The 9,218-nt window shown below is 37.1% G+C and overlaps 1 pseudogene; it reads right to left on the bottom strand.

Annotated features, from left to right (window-relative positions):
* Positions 1 to 2,308: 2,308 nt before the first annotated feature.
* LOC149234537 (putative 2-oxoglutarate-dependent dioxygenase SLC1 pseudogene) lies at positions 2,309 to 8,053 on the bottom strand (annotated as a pseudogene).
* Positions 8,054 to 9,218: the final 1,165 nt, after the last annotated feature.

Below are 9,218 nucleotides of genomic sequence, written 5' to 3'. Positions count from 1 at the left end.
TTTTCTCAATGCTATAGTCCCAGTTGAGCTTGTGATGAATATCAATTCCTAGGTACTTGTAGGAAGAGACTTCCTCTAAGTTACTATTTTCATACATAAAATTAGAATAAGTGTTCTTCTTGGATTTGATAATCATAACTTCTGTTTTATCAATGCTAACAATCATACCCATTATAGAGAAGAAATCCTTAAGAAGTATAAGTTTCTTATCAAGATCAGATGGGCACCTTGCGAGAAGAAGAATATTGTCATCGTAGAGAAGAAGAATGATGACTATACGAGCTAAGATCATGCTAGCACATCTTGCTTCCTCTAAACAACCTTCTAGCTTGTTGATGTAAATGCCAAATAGGGTAGGGGAGAGGGGGCAACCTTGTTTAACTCTGATATTACACTTAATATATTTCGACCACCCCTCGTTGCTCTTTAACTTGGCAATTACATTCTCGTATAACCTTATAGCGGCAGCTCTCAACTCAAAAGGAACCTTTAGCTCTTCTAATCTATTCCAAAGGTTGTTTCTAGGAACTGTATCGAAAGCCTTTCTAAAGTCCACAAAGCAACAAAAGAGATTGGATTTATCATTGCGGAATTCCTCCACAATGATCCTAACTGTAACGAGGTGGTATGTTGTTGAGTGATGCTTTCTAAAACCTGCTTGACCTTTAGCCCGCTTACCTTCACTTTCAGGCCATATGCTCAACTTCCTTTCCAAAATAATACCATATAACTTGGCTAGGAGAGGGTTGATCATAATTGTTCGATAATTAGAGGGGTTATTTGTATCCCCACTTTTAAAAATAGGGATAATGAGGCTTTGAGTCCATGGTTTAGGGAACCCTTGCTTGACCGCTTGATTGAAAAGATTGTGAATGTGGGGGATGAAGACATGACCTCCAATTTTTAAGATTTCTGCCTGGTAACCTTCAATGTCCTTAGATTTCCCATTAGCCAAGCGATTAACCCCAAAATCAATGTCTTCTAATGAGAAAACTTCTTTCGTTGTGAGCAGGGTTTCAAAGTTATCCATGACATTTGGAGATTCATAAAGCTTTTTAAGATAGGAATTCCAATCGTGTAAAGCAATTTTATTATTATCTTTAGTTTTCCTAGTTAGAATCTGCCTCCAGAATTTCTTAGGAGCTACCTTAGAGAGGTGTAAGAGATTCTCTTGTCTTTTACGAATTTACTGCCATTTTTTCCTTTTAGTTAGGGCTTTGTATATTTTTATCTTGCCAATTTTAAGAGATTCATCAACAACTTCCTTAATTTCTCTCCTCGCACTTTTACAATCTTTGTCATACCATGGGTTGGTTTTGCTATTTTTTTTATTACTTGAAACTTCAATTGAGAACTTGTTAACAGAATATGAGAGGGTTGTAGTAAAATTATGATAGAGATCTTCTATGTTGTCTATACTAGATAAAGGAAGCAAATTATTTCTTAATTCATTTAGAAAAAGATCCTTTTTATTTCTATCAAAGATTAACTTCTTTTGGCTATAAAGATTATCTTCTATGAAATCTCTATGCATGACAAAATTAAAAGTTATATAATTAATAATTCTTTTTATAAATTATATAATAAAAATACATTTTATTTTATTTTTTTATTATTTTATAGGAGAGTGGAGTTGTATTTGTGTCATATTTAACATGATATGGATATAGTATAATCAAAATTTTTACAACAAAAATCTTTATAATGAATATATACACTATGCAACAATGGTAAACATCCCAAACATGATTGAATGAATGAGTATCAATGCATATTGTGTTACATGCTATATTTCATTTTCACCTCTAATTTTTACATAAAATATTTAATTATAATTATTAGATAATAACGATAATGCTAAATAAAATATTTAACAATATTGTGGACCCAATATGTTGGAAAATTCTTAAGAAAAAACTCCATGATAAAAATATATCATAATAAACATAGACACAAGTTATAGCTGTAACCACCCTCACTACTTTCAAAATTGAGTTAATGTGCCCCGTGTTTCCCTATAATTCTTAAACGCAACTTTAAACACATTAATATAGTCATCCTACCTTTTGTGAAAATCATATTTAAATGTAATTTTCAATTTTATAGTATAATATTTATAAAAAAATAGAATAATGCTTATATTTTAAAATATGTCGGGTGTAACCGTACTCAAAATATAGTACGATGATTCGTTTGCGATCATCATCTTCTATGGGTTATCCAGCTAGGTTGATGGACATGGAAAATTCTTGATTTTTTTTACTATATTTGAGCAAATCATCTCATGAAGTAAAAAAAAAAAATTGTGTCAAATTTCATCCATAGACGTGGCCCTGACAAGACCAGGAAGTTTTATAGAATCCAGGAATGCCTTGTCATTGAACTCTTTGGAAGTCGGAAAATTCGTAAACTCGGCGAAGTTTGTGCCCCTGTACAGTGCTGGGTGGTGTTGATCGATGAGCTCGGGCGCAGGACCAAGTTTTGCTTCGAAGGGCAAGCTCATGAAAGCCACCAGCGAAACTCGGGATTTCTCTGAGTTCACCACTACTCGGTTCACCACGCTTTTGTATCGCCCATTGCTCAGAATCTAAATATATCGACCAGCATTAGTGCCAGAAGGGTGAAAATTAGCCACTGGTTGGCTAGGTTGATCAACATATTTATGAAAAGGGATCATTTTTTTGGTTAAATCAGACATTAAATTCACCTAAAGCTGGAGGAAAGGAACCTCTTTTAACACATATATCTACCGACACGAGAGGCATTAATTAGTTAATGCATTACTTAAGAAATTCATATAATTTAAAGAGTATAGTTACCTCTATATGATCGCCTATGTTTACTGTTAAGCATTTGGGCATTGGTCGTACTGCCTTCCATTGGCCTTGATGGAATATGTGAAACCCTGCGATCGAGTCTTGAGCGAGAACGGTAATGCAGCCATAGTCTGAATGTGGTTGTATTTCTAAGGTAAGCTCGGGCCCTGCACAAACAGGGTAGTAATTGAGAACCATAACTTGGCTGCGTTCATCACTAAAACCCGTTTTCTATAATATATTTGTTGTGGGGCAATCCCAAGCTCTCCACTATCGCGCTCACTGTTGGAGAGTCACGATTGTCGTTATACCAAAAGCCGCAGGTGTTAGTACACAGACACATCGCTAGTGTTAAGCACATGCCACGAAACACTAGTCCTTCTACACCGCCATTAACGGGAGAGTTAGATTATCCAATTCCCAATAATCTCCCCCCAATGTGAACAACGTGTGTTTCGAACTCGAGACCTTTGGCTCTGATACCACTTGTTGGAGTTATGATTGCCATTACACCAAAACCCACAGGTGTTAGTAAACAGACAGATTGCTAGTGTTAAGCACATGCCACGAAACACACGGGGAGCATTGAATTATCCTTCTACACTGCCATTAACAGGGAGCATTGGATTATCTAATTCCCAACACTCACACACAACCGCCTCACATCTTTGCTATACGATGATTGAAACTGGTACCGTATCTCACTGCCTTCGTCGTGTCTTCAGAAAGAAATTAGAAATTTGTTCTTTTTTTCCATGGGTAGCAAGAAGAACTCAGTCACCACTCTCATCATCTCTCTCATTAACGAATCCTCAACACCATGTTTTTTTTTTCAGATGAAAAAAGCAGTTATATATTCATTCATGAGGAAATTCTTTACAAGTCTACAAATATAGAGACTGCAAATAGATTTTTCTATCATCATACAATATAGAGTTTTCTTTCGTCAAACAAAATTATTGCTGATACAACGTATGAAAATACTAGCAGAAACAACCCACTGAGTTCAGGTTTTCCCGCAGATTTCCCCAAAAAGAAATTATATGAAAATTGTTCATCTTTCTATCTTGCAAACAAAAAAAGAAACTTTTGGGAGCAGCAAAGGATTAACCCAAGTATTATCCAGGAATTGGAAATACCCTAGCTTCGTGCCATATCTCCTGCATTTTGATGATCACATGAAATCCATTAAGTTCCGCATTCAAACCAAGTTTTGATAATAAGTTTTGATAATCTGTCTGCCTCAGAATTAAAGTTCCTACTTATGTGTTGTATTGTGGGGTGATTGAGGGAATTCCAAATTTTCTTGATTTGCTGTAACCAACCTTGTAGGGAGGATTTTTGAATATTAGCATATGATCCAACATAATCAATGACAGTCTTGGAGTCACCTAAAATATGAATGTTTTGTATGTCTAGAAATTTAGTGAACCACAAAAGTCCCCATAGAGCCATCGCTTCTATTTTTGTGTTGGTTCCAAAGCCGACTCCCCAGTGAACATGGTATGATAACTCAGAATGTATATGAATGATGAATCCGCATCCACATTTGTGGACCTGTGAAGCCCCATCGAGGTAGCTGGTCAGATATACCATCTCCAGAATTTCCAATGGGCATGTACGCTGTTGTTTTGGAGCGGATTCTAAAACAGATTCAGATTTTGAAGAATTCTCGTCAGCACAATCGACACGAGGTCCCTGTGATGGTTGAAGATAATGTCGTTGCACCATTTCCATATTTCCCAAATGAAAATAGCAGGGATAAGTCTACGACGCCCCTGTGATGGTTGAAGATAATGTCGTTGGGCCATTTCCATATTTCCCGAATGAAAATAACAGGGATGAGTCTTCTCGAGCTAGCTTGGTTGCTTAATCACCTGCAAATTAATTAAAAATCGACCTTTCACATAGCGTGTATTTTGAGAAATCTTAGTCTCACTTTACACGAATTTACACAGATAGCGTGCATTAAATCTAGAGTTTCGGGCGCATAAAAAATTAGCATACTTATTTATAAGAGCATAGTAGAACTTGGCAACCTAAGTGAGTATAGTCTAACAATGCTAAACTTAGGTAATTGATTCTTATGTTATTGATGGTTAATTAGAAATTTTTGGAATATTTTGAAATTTGACGGTCAGTCTTAAATTTATGTTATTAATAAATTTTTAGAATATTTTAGAATTTGTTTATAAAAAAAACGAAACAATTAACGTTTTTTAATTATCAAATCCAACATATTCTTAAATTTACAAAAAGAACATAACTTTATAAATTATTTAACTCTTTTAGATTTTTTTTGGGATTAAATTTTGTCACAGGGCATCAATCGCAATTTCCAAAATATCTTTGAATTTGATAGTAAGGAACCATATCAATTGTTTCAGATTTTCTTTTGACCACTCAAAATTTACCACTTACATAAATTAAGCAAAATTTAAATACTATAATATATTGAATATAAATTTTCATTTTTTTTGAAATATTATAAAGCATTACATCGATTCTGAAATCCAATAAAAACATAAAACTGCCACAGCCAAAATTCCCCTTCTATTTCTGGCGTTAAAAACCCCATGAAGAGGAGTATCCATCCATGTTATTTTTGAAAATTTTCAGGTTTCCAGCCGATTTCTGTTGTAAAAAATCCAGGAAGTCGATGGTTTTAAAGAGAATACTCTAACCATGTTATTTTTAAGAGAATATTCTAACCACGCTATTTTTTAACTTTTCAGATTCCCAGCTTATTTCTGCCAGTAAAACAGCAAGGAAGTGGATCGTTTTCCAGAGATACCCCAACTATGTTATTTTTAATCTTTTCATGTATATTTTTCAGATTATTCTGGTTAGAATTTCATAAATATTTATAACAATGTTTAGAAATTGTAAATATTCATTATTCAGTATTGTAAAATAATAATAAAAAGTCATTTTATCAAAAAATCATATAAATATATTATTATTTAATTTTTATCAAAATGATATGGGAAGCTTTATTTAAATTGGTATTTGACATTGACCTTTTTATTACTCCCCGAAGAAAAAAATTTAAACTTCTTAGATAGTTATTCTATAATAACATAATTACGTTCAATTATATGAACTTATCCAAAATAATATGAAAACCTTGTTTAAATTAGCATTGGTAATTGTAATTAATATATAACAATATAATGAGATTAAGAATGTTTTATACAAAATGATATGGGAAATTTTATTTAAATTGGTTTATATATATATATATATTGATGGGGTGGTTGAATTAAATAATGGTAAAACAGTGAGGTGATATGTGTTTTTTATACGATCTAAATTAATGTACAAGTAGCATGTGTAGCACATGCACCACATAAGTTTCCAGATGGTTAGTCATCTAATTATATGCACAAGGAGTATTGAGAAATTGTTATTAGCAGTTATGGGTATGGGAGTTGGTGAAAGTGGCAAAGGAGAAGAAACGTTTGTGTAGGTCACCACTCTATGCGAACTTTTTTCGTTGTGGCTCTCGAAGGATTTGAAGGCTACTTGCAATAACAGATTTCATGCTCATATTGATGGAAGAGTATGGCACTAAGTTTGAGACCCAGGAGAAGTAGATGGCTAGGGACTTTAGTGCGAGTAGAATTGGGGTAAGCACAGGAGGATCTTTCTTAGTTGGCCACTAGGATCCGAGTCTTAGAACTGGTTCCTAAACCTTGTTATCCTCGTAAGATCCATTAACAACTTCTCTGCTTATGTAGCAATTTTTTGAATTATTGATGTAAGAAGTTGATTAGAAGGTGGGAGGGTCTTTGGTTGTTATCTTTCTATGTTAAGAGTGGCCCAGACTTTCAAGTCGGCTAAGCTTATTGTTACTATATTGGCGTCTTAGTTGGTTTGATACTCAATTCGAGGTTAGTAATAGGGGAGTGGGAGAAAGTCCAAAGTATGTGCCAAATCTTAGTGAGAAATAGCTTGAGAGAGGGGTGGGAAACTTCGTGTGGGGTTATTTTTACACTTTTGGTGCAACTTTTTTTATCGGTGGTTACTGGTGTCGAGCCTACACTAGTATAGGTGGACGGTTAGCATCTCAACATCTTGATGATCAAACCCCTCTTCTATTAGGGAAGTCGAGTAGTCAAGACTTGTGGATATAGTGTGGAGGAAAAGTCTTGATGGCACATGGGTAAGGGAGTGTGTAACCCACAATCCTGGTACTTTTATGTTGGGTGTTGGAGGCTTTCAGACCACTCAATTTGAGGAATCACAAATCTCATTAGGAGTTCAAGTTTTTGAATAAGAGGGAAGGAGAAGACTTTTAGAAAGAGGGGTAGACCAAGAAGAGGTGTAGGAACACAAGGCCAAGGTGCAATGCATGGTGTAGTGATAGGGGTAACGGGCCAGGAAGATAAGATGGATGAGGTGGTATCCCCTAATCACGCACAGTCACCTGGGCATGTTGTTTTACCTACACCTTTGGAAACCTTGGAAGTACAATTACAACAAGTTACAACACTCTTAGAACAATTGAATCAAAACAAGCACCATGAATGCAATGAAATTATAAATTTCATGAATGACTTGTAGTGTAACCACTAGGATACACCATATCACTTAGCATATCTTCGTTGGGGACAAAGGAGACATGTTGGGTGCATGGAGCACCTCGAGGGGAGCATAACACATGTTAAATTCCATGTTCATGGGGAGCTTGGTAACCTTGTTCCTCTAGATTTAGGATTGAACCACCCGCCTGCTCATTGATGCTTGTCGGTTGTGCATCCATCCAAGGGATTTTTTGGTTGTATTGATTTTTCCGGGTTTTTTTTTCTAAGGTTAATCTATTAATATGATACAAAAAAAGTAATTACAATGATTCTTGGCCACAAAGGAAACTGGCCTCAATCAACATGCAACCATGATAGTTGTCTGAGACTGCCCCAACAAAGGGGAAACCAGTCCAAAGATAAATCCAGAATATATCCAAAAATTAACCCACAGTTTATCCTGGCTAGACCAACCGACCAAAACCAACACCAAAGCCAACAGTTTATCCTGACTAGACTAACCGACCAATAGATTATCCTGAGGACACATAAGACTGGACAAAACTAAACCAAGAACTAGAAGAAATGCCACCTAATAGACATGACACACGGCGCAAAGTCTTCTAGAGTAGGCTCCTCGACAATTGGACACGCCCAATCATCCGGGTTGTCCGACTCGCCACGTCCCAATGCCTGATGGCCTTCCTCCATGCTGCCAGCCTCAACCTACGGGCCCGACGTGTCATCGAGACGGCTCTCCAAGGCCTGCGTGTCACTGTGAACGCCCATCTCAACATGCGAACTGCCAGCAATGGCTTTACTGTGCCTTCTGTTCCGACCTCCATCAACTGCCTGCTCATCATTATTGCCCCTGTTCCTGCACGGGCTAGCTCTGTTCGCCTCCTCCGTAGAAATGGTCATGGGAATATGCTGCTTGGTCTCTTCTATAATGGAAATTGAGACAGTGGCTACAATAACCGGGCAATTCAAAGAGCTGCGAAACCAAAACTACATTGTGTGAGGAACATGAAGCAGAGGCAAAGGAAAGGTTGCAGTGCGAACAGCTGTAGCTTCACGTCTTGAGTTGTGGAGACTAGTTTTGCCACTGCCACTTCTTGTATCTGGATACTGACCTGCATAACTATGTTGGTGGGGATTTTCGGTAGAGGAGGCAGGGGAAGCAGAGTCATGGCTATGCAAAGCAGGGGAACAAGAACTTCCGCCCCGCGTGCCACCACGTCGGCTGCGCATACGATGGCAAACCATGGTGGATATGGGAACAGGTAGAGAGTCAGGAGGAGTAGAAGAGGAATTGACAGAAGAGCTTTGTGCGGAAATTACAGAGGGCTGGAGGTCATGAGCCGAATTGCAGAGGTTTGTGTGGGAATGGTGAAAGCCATTACCCAAATCAATGCAGCTCACAAGCCAACATCTGCGCCAGTGCTGGTACATTCAGTCGGTTCTCCCGCCTGCGAAGGGCATACACAATGAATCAAGGGCAGAATAACAGGAAAGTTCTCTGGCTCCATGGTTAAGCGGGTGATGGCCTTGCCTCGACTTGAGCAGGCATTAAATGACTCCTGAAAGGTGCCATGAATGCTATTCATGGTGACCTTGGAAAGGTTGCAGAGGGCCATGTGGCCGCCCTCTCTGCCATCACCCCGTCTCATCAGTTTAATTATCATAATTAACACCCACATCCCGGGGATTTTTCCAGTTTTTAGCTATGAGAAGGGTTTTACATTTGTCAAAAAGTTTATGGGTTGTTCTTCTAACCAAGAAATTTGATAGGAGTGAGATTGGAATAACAACAAATTTTGGACATGTATCCTGTATTATTTTGATGAAGTAATAGAAGGTATATATATTCAAGTTG

This window comes from Pinus tabuliformis, chromosome 8 (assembly GCF_031772625.1).
Source record: "Pinus tabuliformis cultivar Carrire ecotype Pingquan chromosome 8, CPIR1, whole genome shotgun sequence".
Lineage (NCBI taxonomy): Eukaryota > Viridiplantae > Streptophyta > Pinopsida > Pinales > Pinaceae > Pinus > Pinus tabuliformis.
The sequence above is the reverse complement of the archived record's forward strand: the minus strand, read 5'-3'. Positions and strand labels throughout refer to the sequence as shown.